A 16,655-nucleotide genomic window follows, 5' to 3' on the forward strand; every position below is an offset into this window, starting at 1 on the left:
CGGGGTATCCTGGAATGACATTGACCTCATCCCGTCAGTAGAGGATGCCTGGTTATTCTTTAAAAGTGCCTTCCTCACCATCTTAAAAAAGCATGCTCCATTCAAAAAATGTAGAACTAGGAATAGATATAGCCCTTGGTTCACTCCAGACCTGTCTGCCCTTGACCAGCACAAAAACATCCTGTGGCATTCTGCATTAGCATCGAATAGCCCCCGTGATATGCAACTTTTCAGGGAAGTTAGGAACCAATATACACAGGCAGTTAGAAAAGCTAAGGCTAGCTGTTTCAAACAGAAATAATTGCATCCTGTAGTACAACATCAAAAAAGTTCTGGGACACTGTAAAGTCCATGGAGAATAAGAGCACCTCCTCCCAGCTGCCCACTGCACTGAGGCTAGGAAACACTGTCACCACCGATAAATCCACATTAATTGAGAATTTCAATTAGCATTTTTCTACGGCTGGCCATGCTTTCCACCTGGCTACCCCTACCCCGGTCAACAGCCCTGCGCTCCCCACAGCAACTCGCCCAAACCTCCCCAACTTCTCCTTCACCCAAATCCAGATAGCTGATGTTCTGAAAGAGCTGCAAAATCTGGACCCCTACAAATCAGCCGGGCTAGACAATCTGGACCCTCGCTTTTTTATGGCGGTTTTGGAGCAGCGGCTTCTTCCTTGCTGAGCGGCCTCTCAGGTAATATCGATATAGGACTCGTTTTACTGTGGATATAGATACTTTTGTACCTGTTTCCTCCAGCATCTTCACAAGGTCCTTTGCTGTTGTTCTGGGATTGATTAGTACTTTTCGCACCAAGGTACGTTCATCTCTAGGAGACAGAACGCGTCTCCTTCCTGAGCGGTGTGATGGCTGCGTGGTCCCATGGTGTTTATACTTGTGTACGTACTATTGTTTGTACAGATGAACGTGGTACCTTCAGGCATTTGGAAATTGCTCCCAAGGAAGAACCAGACTTGTGGAGGTCTACAAATTTTTTTCTGAGGTCTTGGCTGATATCTTTTATTTTCCCATGATGTCAAGCAAAGAGGCACTGTGTTTGAAGGTTGGCCTTGAAATAAATCGACAGATACACCTCCAATTGACTGAAATGTTGTCAATTAGCCTATCAGAAGCTTCTAAAGCCATGACATAATTTTCTGGAATTTTCCAAGCTGTTTAAAGGCACAGTCAACTTAGTGTATGTAAACTTCTGACCCACTGGAATTGTGATACAGTGAATTATAAGTTAAATAATCTGTCGGTAAACAATTGTTGGAAAAATGATTTGTGTCATGTACAAAGTAGATGTCCTAACCGACTTGCCAAAACTATAGTTTGTTAACAAGAAATTTGTGGAGTGGTTGAAAAACGAGTTTTAATGACTCCAACCTAAGTGTATGTAAACTTCCGACTTCAACTGTATATATATATATATAGACCAAGTTATTGATCCTAATGCTATTATGTTATTTACGTGGCCAAACAGTGATGATTCTAAATTGAGAATATAATGGACTATTCTGGGAGAGAGAGACGCTTTGAGAGCCACCCTATCGGCCTTAATAAATATTTCATGAGCTTAACCTTCTCTCTGCTCTGACAACAAATTTAGCAAACATCATATTTCATGCAAGATCATACCTGTGCATTTACTTTGGCTGTCTCTCAAGTCAAACGGCACTTATTCCTCCAGGGAAGTCGTCTACTTATAGGTTGTCATTTTCCCTCTGTGACTTCTACCTGTGATGTGAGGGGTGTTGAAGAGGACAACTCCCATAGAGAGGGTCAGATAGACCCTGGGTGAACAGAACATGTGTGGAAGGTGATGTGGAGGGTTAAATTAGTTCAGGTAGTTGAGGAAGGTGATGTGGCTGTGGAGGGTTAAATGAGTTCAGGTAGTTGAGGAAGGTGATGTGGCTGTGGAGGGTTAAATGAGTTCAGGTAGTTGAGGAAGGTGATGTGGCTGTGGAGGGTTAAATGAGTTCAGGTAGTTGAGGAAGGTGAGGTGGCTGTGGAAGGTGAAGTGGAAGGTGAGATAATTGAGAGATGGTTGTGTTGATAATTCACCAGCTGAGGCGGAGCAGCAAAGCACCAATGCAGATCAGTTATACAGAATATGAAAACAAAACAGCCACAGCCACACATACTGTACATACTGACGTAAACAGTAGTAGATAATAGAGGACAGATTATGTTCCCCTCTCTCTATCCTTTCTTTCCAGCCCTGCCTAGTGGGACTGAGGCCAAATACAGTTGGAGGGTTTTGTGTAAATTCCACTGCAAGCCAATTCATCCAAATAATCATCTAGTCATCAGCGAGCCTTTGGTACCCTACTTCCTGTTTCCTGGCCTGATTCTGGGCCCACCAGCGCTCTGATCCTGACCTCTGACCCCTCAGCACCATTTCCATCAGTTACAAAACCAACGTATGTGCTGTAAAGACCACTGCTCACACCGCTACTCCTCCATTAGAGAGGTTCAACAGGCCACAGAGTTCTTTAATACCTTAAGATCTAACCGTCTATTATTGTTGTTGGTTGGTTGTCCAATAGACTGTACCAGGCAAATATAGACAGAAACAGGCACAGACAAGCAGAGTAGTCCTGCGTTGGCATCAAACGTCTGAGTTGGTGTGGGCATCGCCATGTCAATGGAATGCAAAAGGGCCTGAACCCTATCAGATGCTGGGAGAGTAGTTTGTGTCTGTCTGAGGAATTTCCACTTCCATGTTAAGCGTTAAGCCATATAAGCTCTACAGATAACAGTCAGTACTTTATTTGCCCTATCTTTCCATTCAGGACCAGGTTTGGTCAGCACTCACTTCTCTACAGATATTGTGAATGATTGTATGACTCCTTTCAGTTAACTCATGACCATGATACAGCTTTACTGTCCTAACTAACTGTGATAGAAGCTATCTGGCTTCTGCTGTCAAATGTAACAATTCAAACTTGCCTGCACAACTCAAGACCACATTAGCCAGCTGAGCTGATGCCTAGTGACTGGGTGTATACACCATCCAAAGTGTAATTAATAACTTCACCATGCTCAAAGGGATATTCAATGTCTGTTTTTATTTTACTTTACCCATCTACCAATAGGTGCCCTTCTTTGCGAGGCATTGGAAAAGCTCCCTGGTCTTTGTGGTTGAATCTGTGTTTGAAATTCACTGCTCTACTGAGGGACCTACAGTAATTGTATATGTGGGTACAGAGATGAGATAGTCATACAAACATTATGTTAAACACTACTATTGCACACAGAGTGAATTCATGCAACTTACATTATTATGTGACTTGCAAACACATTTTTATTCCTGAACTTATTTAGGCTTGCCAAGACAAAGGCGTTGAATACTTATTGACTCAAGACATTTCAGCTTTTTTTTAAATATAATTTATAAACATTTTGAAATATTCACTTTGACATTATGGGGTATTGTGTGTAGGCCAGTGACACGCTGGCCTACACACACTGTAACACAACAATGGAAAAAGTAAAGGGGTGTGAATACTCTGAAGGCACTGTAAGTAAATAAAATGGACCCGGACGTGTTTGGTTGTAGAGTTGTGTTTAGTTGTTTAAGGTTCCAAACATGTCCTTTTCATAATCCATCTACTGACTAAATCACAGCATAGGTTTCAAGTATCATGCTACCTAGTCTTGGGTGTTATAGCCTGGGAGAAGTTATTGGAGAGACAGGCTGGATGAAAGTAACACAATGTTAACTGATGACCTGGAATAAAATAAAATTAATTAAAGCACCGGTCATTGTCTCCTCTAGTTCAGATTGATTTCATAATGTTAGCAAAATATCAACAAGTGACTGAATGTTTGAAAATTATATATGACATCCCTAGAATGACTTATGTCTTAATTAATTGACTTGATGGATCAGCTGTCTCACAATTTTATATTGACATGTTAGTGGTTAAAAATATATATCTTTATGATTCTGGGGGTCAATTACCTTGTGTCAAGCCACAGAAATGTGATAAGCATGATGAGTTTGCCATTTGTGAAGAGAATCAAAACATTTATTATATTAAGGCACGAGGAGTGAGCACAACAAGGACAGCTGGACACCATTAAAAATTGTGAAAAACATCTCCTACTACATGAGAAAATGATGGTTAAAATAGCTATTACGTCATCCATTTATGTCCCATTAATATTGTAAGGCAAAATACTGTGGCTGGGCAACATTGCAATGTTGATGCAAGGTTCATTTTCATAAATTTCTAATATATGGTATTAATTATTCAAATCGACACCAACATGAAATAATGAATGATAGTACGTTTTTTGAAAGTAACATGCATTACAAACCTGAAACACGGAGATAAGACAGATATTGTGCACTTCTCGCCATATGTTATTTCCGTCCCAAGGCTGTGTTACTCCCTCCCTGCCAGCAGATTCTTCAAAGTCTTTGCCTTGATGACAGCTTTGCACACTCATATGCTGAGCACTTGTTGGCTGCTTTTCCTTCACTCTGCAGTCCAACGCATCCAAACCATCTCAATTGGGTTGAGGTTGGATGATTGTGGAGGCCAGGTCATCTGACGCAGCACCATCACTCTCCTTCTCGGTCAAATAGCCCTTACACAGCCTGGAGGTGTGTTTTGGGTCATTGTCCTTTTGAAAAACAAATTATAGTCCCACTAGGCGCAAACTAGATGGGATGGTGTATCGCTGCAGAATGCTGTGGTAGCAATGCTGGTTAAGTGTGCCTTGAATTCTAAATAAATCGCAGAAAGTGTCACCAGCAAAGCACCACCACACCATCATACCTCCTCCTCCATGCTTCACGGTGGGATCATCCGTTCACCTACTCTGCGTCTCACAAAGACACAGCGATTGGAAACAAAAATCACAAATTTGGACTCATCAGACCAAAGGACAGATTTCCACCGATCTAATGTCCATTGCTCATGTTTCTTGGCCCAAGCAAGTCTCTTCTTATTATTGGTGTCCTTTAATAGTGGTATCTTTCAAGCAATTCGATCATGAAGGCCTGATTCACGCTGTCTCCTCTGAACAGTTAATATTGAGATGTGTCTGTTACTTGAACTCCGTGAAGCATTTATTTGGGCTGCAATCTGAGGTGCAACTCTAATTAACTCATCCTCTGCAGCAGAGGTTACTCTGGGTCTTCCTTTCCTGTGGCGTTCTTCATGATAGTTTTATCATATTGGCTATTATATTGACTGACCTTCATGTCTTAAAGTAATGATGGACTGTCGTTTCTCTTTGTTTATTTGAGCTGTTCTTTCCATAATATGGACTTGGTATTTTACCAAATAGGGCTATCTTCTGTATACCACCGATACCGTGTCACAACACAATTGATTGGCTCAAACGCATTAAGAAGGAAAGAAATTCCACAAATTAACTTTTAACAAGGCAGACCTGTTAATTGAAAAAGCTGGTTGAAAGAATGCCAAAAGTGTGCAAAGCTGTTATCAAGGCAAGGCAAGGAAAGAAGCATGGAATTCCTAATTGACCATACTGCCATGTCTATATACTGAAAAAAAGACAATGAAAGATACCTTCCAAGAGGATCCAAACATTGCAGGTTCAAACCCCACATGTGCAGATTGTCAATATACTGTATGAAGTGTACAAAAATATGGGTGTGTTTACATAATTAAATGCTGTTCAAATGTCCTATGAATTAAATGAAAATACTATATCACCTACAGTCCTCAAATGCATATTGACATTACATCTGGAGAGAAACATAATGGGGATGTATTCCAATATGCTTTAATTTGCGTGCTGTGGTATGTTGTGGTGATATTAGGTCAAACTTAAATACAACATTTTCTAAATGTTTGGAGGACCTCCAAGACAAGGTAAAATGTATATTGCATGAACATTAATGGAATATTATTTTAAACCTAAAACAAATATGCTATTAAGGTGAATGTCCTGTGCAACGTAACTTAAACGTATGAATTATATCACAACTAAGTATATTTTGTGTTTTGGTAGCCTACCTCTTGCAATGTTCCCACAACCTACAGTGCATTCAGAAAGTATTCAGACCCCTAACCTTTTTACACTTTTTGTTATGTTTCAGCCTTATTATAAAATGGATGAAATTACATTTTTCCTCATCAATCTACACACAATACCCCATAAAGACAAAGCGAAAACAGGTTTTTAGAAATGTATTAAAAACAATAAACAGAAATAACTTATTTGCATAAGTATTCAGACCCTTTGCTATGAAACTCGAAATTGAGCTCATGTGACAAATAACATAGATCATCCTTGAGATGTTTTTACAACTTGATTGGAGTCAACCTGTGATAAATTCAATTGATTGGACATGATTTGGAAAGGCACACACCTGTCTATATAAGGTCCCACAGTTGACAGTGCATGTCAGAGCAAAAACCAAGCCATGTGGTCGAAGGAATTGTCTGTAGAGCTCCAAGACAGGATTGTGTTGAAGCACAGATCTGGGGAAAGCTACAGCATTGAAGGTCCCCAAGAACGCAGTGCCCTCCATCATGCTTAAATGGAAGAAATTTGGAACCACCTAGACTCTTCTTAGTGCAGGCCGCCCAGCCAAACTGAGCATGGTCACTCTGACAGAGCTCCAAAGTTCCTCTGTAGAGATGGGAGTACCTTTCAGAAGGACAACCATCTCTGCAGCACTCCAAAAATTAAGCCTTTATGGTAGAGTGGCCAGATGGAAGCCACTCCTCAGTAAAAGGCACATGAGAGCCTGCTTGGAGTTTGCCAAAAGGCACTTAAAGGACTCTCAGACCATGAGAAACAAGATTCTCTGGTCTGATGAAACCAAGATTGAACTCTTTGGCCTGAATGCCAAGCTTCATGTGGCAGCATCATGCTGCGGGCTTGTTTTTCAGCATCAGGGACTGGGAGACTAGTCAGGATCGAGGGAAAGATGAATGGAGCAAAGTACAAAGAGACCCTTGATGAGAACATGCTCCAGAGCGCTCAGGACCTCAGACTGGGGTAAAGTTTCACCTTCCAACAGGACAACGACCCTACAGTAAGCACACAGCCAAGTCAATGCAGGAGTGGCATTCGAGACAAGTCTCTGAATGTCATTGAGTGGCCTATACAGAACCCGGACTTCAACCCGATCTAACATCTCTGGAGAGACCTGAAAATAGCTGTGCAGCGACGCTCCCCATCCAACCTGACAGAGCTTGAGAGGATCTGCAGAGAAGAATGGAAGAAACTCCCCAAATACAGGTTTGCCAACCTTGAAGCGTCATACCCAAGATGTCTCAAGACTGTAATCACTACCAAAGGTTCTTCAACAAAGTTCTGAGTAAATTATCTGTATACTTCCGTAAATGTGATATTTCTGTTGTTGTTGTTTTATATACATTTGCACACATTTCTAAAAACCTGTTTTTACTTTGTCATTACGGGGTATTGTGTGTAGATTGATGAGGATTCTTTAAAAAAAAAAAAACATTTTAGAATAAGGCTGTAATGTAACAAAAATTTGTCAAGGGGTCTGAATGCTTTCCGAATGCACTGTAATTACCTGTTCTGGGAACCTTTAAAGAACTGATAAAGGCTGTTATGTCAACATTCTTGCAACATCAAAGGAATCCAATCAAATTGTATTTGTCACATGCACTGAATACAACAACCTTACCGTGAAAGCCTTACTTATGTGCTCCTTGATACAAACATTTTCTGAATGTCAGCACAACTGAACAGTTTTAGCGTTTTGGGAACGTATTTCTTGTCATGTTAACCCTATGTTCCCACAACCTAATGAAACATTCTGGGAACCTTTAAAGAACAGACAAAATGTGTTATGGAGACATTTTTCTAACATCAGATGAATGTTTTTTTTGCACTCTAAAAGAAACATTGTAGAATCTTCTGCACAACTGGACAGCTTTTGTGTTTTGGGAACATATCTTTTGTGATGTCCCCACAATGTTCCCACCAGACTGTTCCCACAACCTAATGAAACATTCCGGGGACTTAAAATAACGGATTAAATGTGTTACGGGAACGTTCTTGCAACATCAGACACATGTTTTATGCAAACATACAGACTTTTCAGGAATGTTCTTTGGTGGTTGTTACAGATGTTGTGGACAACATTTTAGTGAACGTTAGGAGAACGGATATTTAATCTCAAACATTTTTGATAAACAAATAGATTTTGTCAAAAACATTCTCTAAAGATAAAACCCTAACTAGAACTTAATGGGAATCTTAGCTAATGTTCTGGGAATGTTCCCAGTTTGTATAGAAACCTGCTACTGTTATTTACTGCTGCTCTTTAATTATTTGTTATTCTTATCTCTTACTTTTTTGTGTATTTTCTTAAATACTGCATTTCACACACCTGTTTTATTCAGTGCATTTAAGAACAAATTCTTATTTTCTATGACAGCAATGAGAGGCAGAACGACAGACTAGTACCTTGTCAGTTCGGGGATTCGAACTTGCAACTTTTGGGTTACTAGCCCAACGCGCTAACCACTAGGCTACCCTGCCGCCATGTGAGACATAAAAATTGATTTGACTTTATTTGCTCAGTTGCTACAACCTGTTTCCAAAAAATGGCTGTCCTGCATTAGCTGGTTAAAGTGAGAATCATGTCAACACTGCAGGGCTGGCTGTGGAACGCTTGTGCGATGCTGAGCTGTGATTGGCCGTTGCTATAACAATGAGGGCGGGGTGAATGCGGTAGGGGGGCGGAGAGAGAGGTTGACTGTAACACCCTTCTGTAGCGTTCCCTCTTTTCTGCTAATCTCGAGTTAGCTTCTGTTTTTTTCTGTTTATTCTTTTTCAGGCAGCAGAACATTGCATGCAGGCAGGCGGTCGGAGCGGCTGAGTCCTGCGCTATCAGAGGGGAAGACTGGAGTGGTTGTCTCTCGCTACTACGCTCTATTTCTCTCTCTATTTCTCTCTCTTGCCTGTGTTCTGCCTGCTACCATCAGAATAACATTCCTGCAGCTCTGGATTATCTGCCTAAAACACAGAATTACACGTTTACACACACACCTGGGAAATCTCTGGATACCGTAAACAGAAGGAGAGAGGCTTCTGTTTCCCTTCGTGGGCGACCTCTTCTCCACAGTAAGTACAACTGCAGCTGCTCTCTCTCTCCCTCTCTGCATTGTTGTCTGTACCTCTTTCTCTCTGTATCTTTCATACATATCTGTTTTACCGTTTGCAAATGGAAGCACTTTATGTATCTAGTCCCCCCATTTGAAGGTCTCATAGGTATTTGGACAGTGTATTAAAGTAATCAAATGTTTTGTTGTATTTGTTCCCATATTCCTAGCACGCAATGACTACATCAAGCTTGCGAATCTAAAAACTTGTTGGATGCATTTTCAATTTGTTTTGGTTGTGTTTCAGATTATGTTGTGTCCATTAGAAGGGAATGGTAAATTGTTAATAAGAAAGATGTTTCTGAACACCTCTATGTTAATGTGAAATGCCTCCATGATTATGGATAATCAGGAATAAATCGTGAATATTGATGAATATTGATTGATCCATAATCAAATTGTATTGGTCACATACACGTGTTTAGCAGATGTTATTGCAGGTGTAGCGAAATGCTTGTTCTTCTGGTTCTGACAGTGCAGCAATATCTAACAAGTAATCATGGTAACACACACATTAACGTAGCATGTTTTGGCTATATGATCAAATATGAGAATACCCTCAAATAAAAAGTGACATTCTGTAGTGTCGCTACATTTGATCTCAAATCCAAAATGCTAGAGTTAAATTAAACGTTTTAGCTTGAGGTTTCTACAGATCTGCCAACCCTTGCTCAGTATGGCCTTGCCCTGTGTCCTTTGCAGTGGCACATTATTAATCTCTGGCACTCTTGCACAATCACAATGTTTGAAAATAAGGATTTATTTCCGTTAATTGTCTCTGTCTTGTTCTGGTGTGAAGTGAACGTTTAAGACCTCTGCCTGCTGGTCTGGTAGACTCTGTATTCTGATCTGGCTGGCTGTTCTTAGACAGTCTGATGTGATTAAAAAATATATATTATTATTATTTTAAAATAATTGCCAGCTTGGTTCTCCAGAGACACTAGGCTAAAGCTAGCTGTTTAAGAGTTAATTAAAAACACTGTCTCACAATGAGAGTGAAGATGGAATCACTGAGAAAGAAACAGACAGTGTAAAGGTGTGTGTACAGATGTAGGATCTTAATTTAATCACCCTGTTGCAGAACACTTCCTAATATTGATTTGTACCTACTATCATACCCTATTCAAAGGCACTAAAATATTTTGTCTTGCCCATTCACCCTCTGAATGGCACACATACACAATCCATATCTCAATTGTCTCAAGGTGTAAAAATCCGTGTTTAACCTGTCTCCTTCCCTTTATGTACACTGATTTTGAAGTGGATTTAACAAGTGACCTCCATAAGGGATCACAGCTTTCATCTGGATTCACCTGAATTCACCTGGTCAGTCTATGTCATGGAAAGTGTTACCAGTTATTGGCACGCTCAGACTAGAGTGCTCTGAATTCGGAGTAGATAGCCAGAGTAAATTTACAAACACACATGTGCGTTAATAGACTCTTAAGGATTAGACATATTGTACTTTTCTTAAATGTAGTTTTGTATTTGACTAAAACAAGCAGACAAGAAAATTGCTTTTGAAAAACGTAAAGTATTTGTTGTGAGCCAATGGGGTTAACCTAGGTACCAACAGATTGTTTTCCCCACAGGTGGGTGGGGCCGCGATGTTCTATCTAATACCGACTGGGAATATCGCAATTATGCATCACCTAATCAACATAGAACCTCCCTTTTGTTTTGTTTACATTCATCAGTGTGTTGTGTGGAAGCTCTGTGGCAGCAGACTGTCAGCAGGGCAGAGGGAGACAGACTGAGATAAACAGACAGACAACTATTAATAACTCAAACAGCCTTTATCAGCACTATGTTTGTATTATGTCGTAACATTACCATAATTCAAATAAAGGTTAAATAAATAAAAGATGTGTACACTGCCATGAAGACTGAGGGACTAAAGTAGTGCACGTTATTTCCTTAAGTTTCTAACTGTTGTTATATCATCAAACAAGAACTAGTATGCTTATACAAATGTAATTGCATTTTTAAAATGAAATTAATTATAAAATAAATTACATATTTATACTTTTGTTAATCCCTTTGAGGCTTTGTCTTCATTCAGCTTTGACTTAACTATACTATATAAAAATCTAAATGCAACATGCAACAATTTCAAAGATATGACTTAGTTGCAGTTCTTCTAAGGAAATCAGTCAATTTAAATGAATTAGGCCCTAATCTATGGATTTCACATGACCGGGCAGGGGTGCAGCCATGTGTGGGCCTTGGAGGGCACTGGGGAGCCAGGCCCACCCAATCAGAATGAGTTCTTCCTCAAAAAAGGGCTTTATTACAGACAAAAATATTCCTCAGCACCCTTGGGATCTTTTATTTCAGCTCATGAAACATGGGACCAACACTTTACATGTTGCGTTTATATTTTTGTTCAATATATATTCAGATCCTCTTTTTTGTTGCAGCCACATTTCTCCACCACATAACTTTTTAGAAAACAAAGACAAGCACAAGAGACAACCATTTATAAGCCATTATCCATCATCTGCTAACAGAGGTCACATACACAGAAAAACATTTGATAAACAATGTTATTCTTACCAACAATGGACTCTAGTCTTATGTTGAGGGCTTCCTTGGCAACCGGTCAAAAGTGCTAAGTAGGATGGGTAAGTATACCAATATGAACATACTGTACATTTGGATACAAAAACACATACTTACTAGCTAGCTAACAACAACTATCTACTTCCTGTTTTGTCTTCTACTGTAGTGACTGCTTATTTACTACCAACATCAACTAGTAAAATCACTACCTGATTACTATTGACAAGCCTGTGTTTTTACTACTTATTTACAACCAACATCAAGTAGTTAATCTCTACCTGAGTACTACTTTACTACTGGAAACACTAATGTTTTCCTACTGAACACAAAACTCTACTTTTGTATCAAGTAGTGCATAAACTACACATTCACTACACAATCCCTACAAGTCTCTACATAGCCACTACTGCACGAAATATGTTTTGTGTAGTATTTCAGTACTCGTTTTTCATTACGTAGGAGAGAAATACAACACCGTGGAAGGGAAAAAGAGAAGGCAACTGTTCTTGAGAAAAACCTTTTTTTTTTGGCTGAGGAGACTTTAATACTCTTAGTTTGACAGTAGCTTCTGTTTGCGTCTTTAGTTGACACAATGTAAAAGCCCTTGTTCCTTGGTAAAGATACACTGCCTCACAGAGACGATAAGACACATTCCTCTGTGCCTCATGTAGAAGGGGTCTGCTTGTTTCTGCCAGCTTACTCTTAGTCGTCTTAGCCCTGAGACCAGTAGTGGCAGAAGGTCATACACAGGGACTCCAAAAAGGTAACAGCACAGGCAGGGAAAAGGCTAATAACGTAGTCCGGGAGATCAGGCAAGAGGAAATCTGAAAGTACAGGCAGGGAATAGGCAAAAAGACGTCGTTAGTGAGGATGGCCAAAAACTATGATACACAGGAGGACTAATACGGAAATAAACAGAGCTTCGACTAGAATGTGTATCAAAACAAACAATACCCCCCACAATGATGGGGTGCAAAGAACTGAACTAAATAGTGTGTGTAAATGACATACAGGTGTGTGAACAGGTGATCAGAATTCAGGTGATTGGGATCTGGAGAGTGAGCTGCGTTCAGGGGATCTATGTGTTTGAGAGTGTGAGTTGGAAGCAGATGTTACACTTAAGGCATTCCCAGCCAATTTTTATATTTTGGTTCTTCTTGAATTGCAGTGGCATTTGGGCATGGTTAATTTTTCTTGATTTAAAAAAAATATATATTTCTCATTGTAAATCAACTAATATGGCAGCTTAATGACTTTAAATCATTTTTACCATTATGATAACATTGTGCCACCAGTAGAAGTAGTAACACCAATTACACATTTAAGGTAATTGAGGAACGTCAAAACTCAAGTTGAAGTTTAGGCATTCAGACTAGTTAAGGAACGGGTTAAAGAATTCCTCTGGTACTGTTGTATACTTTTTACCCAGTAGTTCAGAAAGTAGCACTTACAAACCAAATGTGGTCCCCGAAAATCGCATAATATGTCATATGTGCATCCCGTCATTGTTCTCTCTCGCTCTGCTGTTTGTGCATCTTGCTAGCTATCACTCAAATGGCGAGGGTCTGAAGCTCTTGGTTAGAAATCAAATTGCTAGGGGGCAGGCCCACATGGGGAAAATGTAGGAAAAATGGCAATAAAAAGGACAAAAAACCCCAGTTAGTTTCAAACAAGAGATATCATGGCTAATTGAGGTAAAATAGTAATTCTGATCATGTAGATTATGCATGTATGAACTACACATTGACACATCCAGCCCAAAGCGGGAGGTGTAAAAAATACTTTTCTATTCACAAAAATTTCCAGAGCATGTCTTTAAGTTTTGGGATAGAGTTCAAACAGAACATTTTTAAATGGGCGCATATTTATTAAAACAAGGTATTTTAATAGCGATCTTTGTTTAAATTGATCTATATAATGTATTACATACTTTTGTTTACTTTTTTGCATTAAAAATAATATATCTCTAAATTGCAAAAACATGTCACAAGAACTCTAATCACTCCTGGGTCAAGCCAATTTGCTTGCCCTAATTACTTTAAACAATGCATAGACATACAGTTTTGTGGTATAAATGACTTGCATTATGTTTTATCATTGATAGTCAGTTTAATATAAACCAAATATGTATTACAGTCATGTGAAAAAGTAAGTAAACCCCCTGGAAAGTAGTATTTCTTTGTAAATATTTGGACAGATGGATATTTACATTTTAGTCATTTAGCAGACACTCTTATCCAGAGCGACTTACAGTAGTGAATGCATACATTTCATTATTATTTTTTATGTACTGGCCCCCCGTGGGAATTGAACCCACAACCCTGGCGTTGCACACACCATCCTGGCCTTGCAAACACCATGCTCTACCAACTGAGCCACAGGGAAGACCAAGATATGTAACCTTCTCTTCAACACTAATGACGGATAAAGGTACTTATACTTTGCAATAATTTATTCATCAAAAATCAACAGAAATGCAATTCCATAGTGCGGAAAAAATAAGTACACCCCTAGCTTCAATAGCTGGTGTTGCCTCCTTTGGCTGAAGTAACTTAATGTAGCCATTTCTTGTAACCGTCTATCAGTCTCTTATATCGACTGGGAGGAATTTTTCCCACTCTTCTTTGGAGTACTGCTTCAACTGTGTCATGTTCGAGGGCTTTCTTGCATGCACGGCCCGCTTCAAGTCCCCCCACAGCATTTCGACAGGATTGAGAGCTTGGCTTTGACTCGGCCATTCCATAACCCTCCATTTCTTCTTTTTGAGCCATTCTGTTGTAGCTTTGCCTGTGTGTTTTGGATCATTTTTCTGTTGCAAGATCCATGTTTGGTTCAGCTTCAGCTTTTTGACAGATGGCCTCACATTCTCCTCAAGAATTCTCTGGTACAATATGGAATTCATGGTTGACTAAATAATGTCAATTTAGCCCCGACACAGCAAAGCAGCCCCAAACAATAATGCCACCGCTTCCATGCTTTACGGTTGGTATGAGCGGTTGGTATGTGATTCTTCTGCACAAATTCAGTGTTTCGTTTTCGCCAAAGATGGCATTTGGCATTGCAGCCAAACAACTCCACCTTTGACTCATTTGTCCAGAGCACGTTGTTCCAGTAGTTTTGGTCTTTACCCAGGTGTTGTCTGGCAAACATCAGTCTTGTCTTGATATTTCTTTTTGAGAGCAGAGGCTTCTTCCTTCCTGACCTCCCATGTAGGCCAAGTTTGTTCAGTCTCTTTCTGACAGTTGACTCATGCACTTTGATATTGATTGTGGCAAGAGAGGCCTGTAGATCCCTTAGAGACTTCTATGAGCATCTTTCGGTCAGCTCTTGGGCTGAATTTGCTGGGATGACCTGTCCTAGGTAGATTGCCAGTGGTCTGGAATTTTCTCAATTTGTAGATTGAGAGAGTGGAACAATGTACTTCGAATTGCTTGGAAATGGATCAGTAACCCCTCCCAGACGCACAGGCATCTATAATCTTTCTTCTGAGGGCCTCAGGTAGGTCTTCTGATATTGGCATGATGTGTTACCACACACCCATTATGGTTAAGACCAAATCAGACCAAGTTTCTCATCTTTGTGGAAGGCTGGACCATCCCAAGGTACTCTCTAATGATTTCCTAATAATTTGCACCTGTTGTGGTGCACATGATCCTAATTTTAGACATTTTAGGTGATGGTAGGGGTGTACACATTTTTCCTGCATAAGGAAATTGCATTTTTTGTTTATGTTAAGTGCATAACATTTTCAAAGTAAACATTTTTGTGTGTAATTTGTTAAATTGTGTTACCTTTATCAATGAATGTGGTTGGAATTTTGCTCAAATATCCATGTGTCCAAATATGTAAAAAAGAAAAAAAGAAAAGGCCACTTTCCAAAGGGTGTCCTTACTTTTTCACATGACTATGTGCAACTATTTGCCACCACATTTCAAGAATTACCCATTTACAAGGTTTATGGGGTGCCCTGAATGTTTATAATTTAAACCCTGCCTAGAATTAAAACTTGCTGTATTTGACGGGCTAAGCAACTAGTCTCGATTGTGAAGCTTCTTTCACTTGAACTAATAGTGATTTGTATTGAATGGGGGAACTTGCTGATGTGTAGGACCCAGTTTTGTGCAGTTCAGGAGAACGAAGAGAACTGATATTATGCGGAATATGATGAAGACCTCAGACCTAGGAGGAAACTGACTGCAAACCTTTCTCTCAGCCTCATGACAAAATGTGTAGAATAGCATGTAATTAGTTAATGCGATCATGTGTTGAGTGATTGGATTTACCTGTGTTATCCTGTTATTGCATTAGTGTGTGTACTTACTCCATGTTAGCGTAGTGCGTAGTGCGTTAGTGATGCCAGGGCTGTAGGGTTAAGTGTAATTTTTAAACAGTATACACTAGAGGTCGACCGATTAATCGGAATGGACGATTTAATTAGGGATGATTTTTAAGTTTTCATAACAATTGGTAATCGGCATTTTTGGACACCGATCATGGCCGATTACATTGCACTCCACGAGGAGAGTGCAGCAAGGAACCTCGCATTAAACGTATCTTATAAAAAACAATGTTAACATAATCACTAGTTAACTACACATGGTTGATGATATTACTAGTTTATCTAGCTTGTCCTGCGTTGCATATAATCGATGCGGTGCCTGTTAATTTATCATTGAATCATAGCCTACTTTGCCAAACGGGTGATTTAACAAGCGCATTCGCGAAAAAAGCACTTTCGTTGCACCAATGTACCTAACCATAAACATCAATGCCTTTCTTAAAATCAATACACAAGTATATATTTTTAAACCTGCATATTTAGTTAATATTGCCTGCTAACATGAATTTCTTTTAACTAGGAAAATTGTGTCACATCTCTTGCGTTCTGTGCAACAGAGTCAGGGTATATGCAGCGGTTTGGGCCACCTGGCTCGTTGCGAACTGTGTGAAGACTATTTC

At 39.7% G+C, this 16,655-nt stretch overlaps 1 protein-coding gene across 1 annotated transcript in view; it reads left to right on the forward strand.

Annotated features, from left to right (window-relative positions):
* The first annotated feature begins 8,749 nt into the window (after window positions 1-8,749).
* Window positions 8,750-16,655, forward strand: part of cdk18 (cyclin dependent kinase 18) — a 55,483-nt gene continuing 47,577 nt past the window's right edge. The window contains exon 1 of the mRNA XM_014166939.3: window positions 8,750-9,096. The gene's annotated coding sequence lies outside the window, so the exon portion shown is untranslated. The remainder of the gene's footprint in view (window positions 9,097-16,655) is intronic.

Source organism: Salmo salar, chromosome 22 (genome assembly GCF_965601325.2).
Source record: "Salmo salar chromosome 22, fSalSal1, whole genome shotgun sequence".
Classification (NCBI taxonomy): domain Eukaryota; kingdom Metazoa; phylum Chordata; class Actinopteri; order Salmoniformes; family Salmonidae; genus Salmo; species Salmo salar.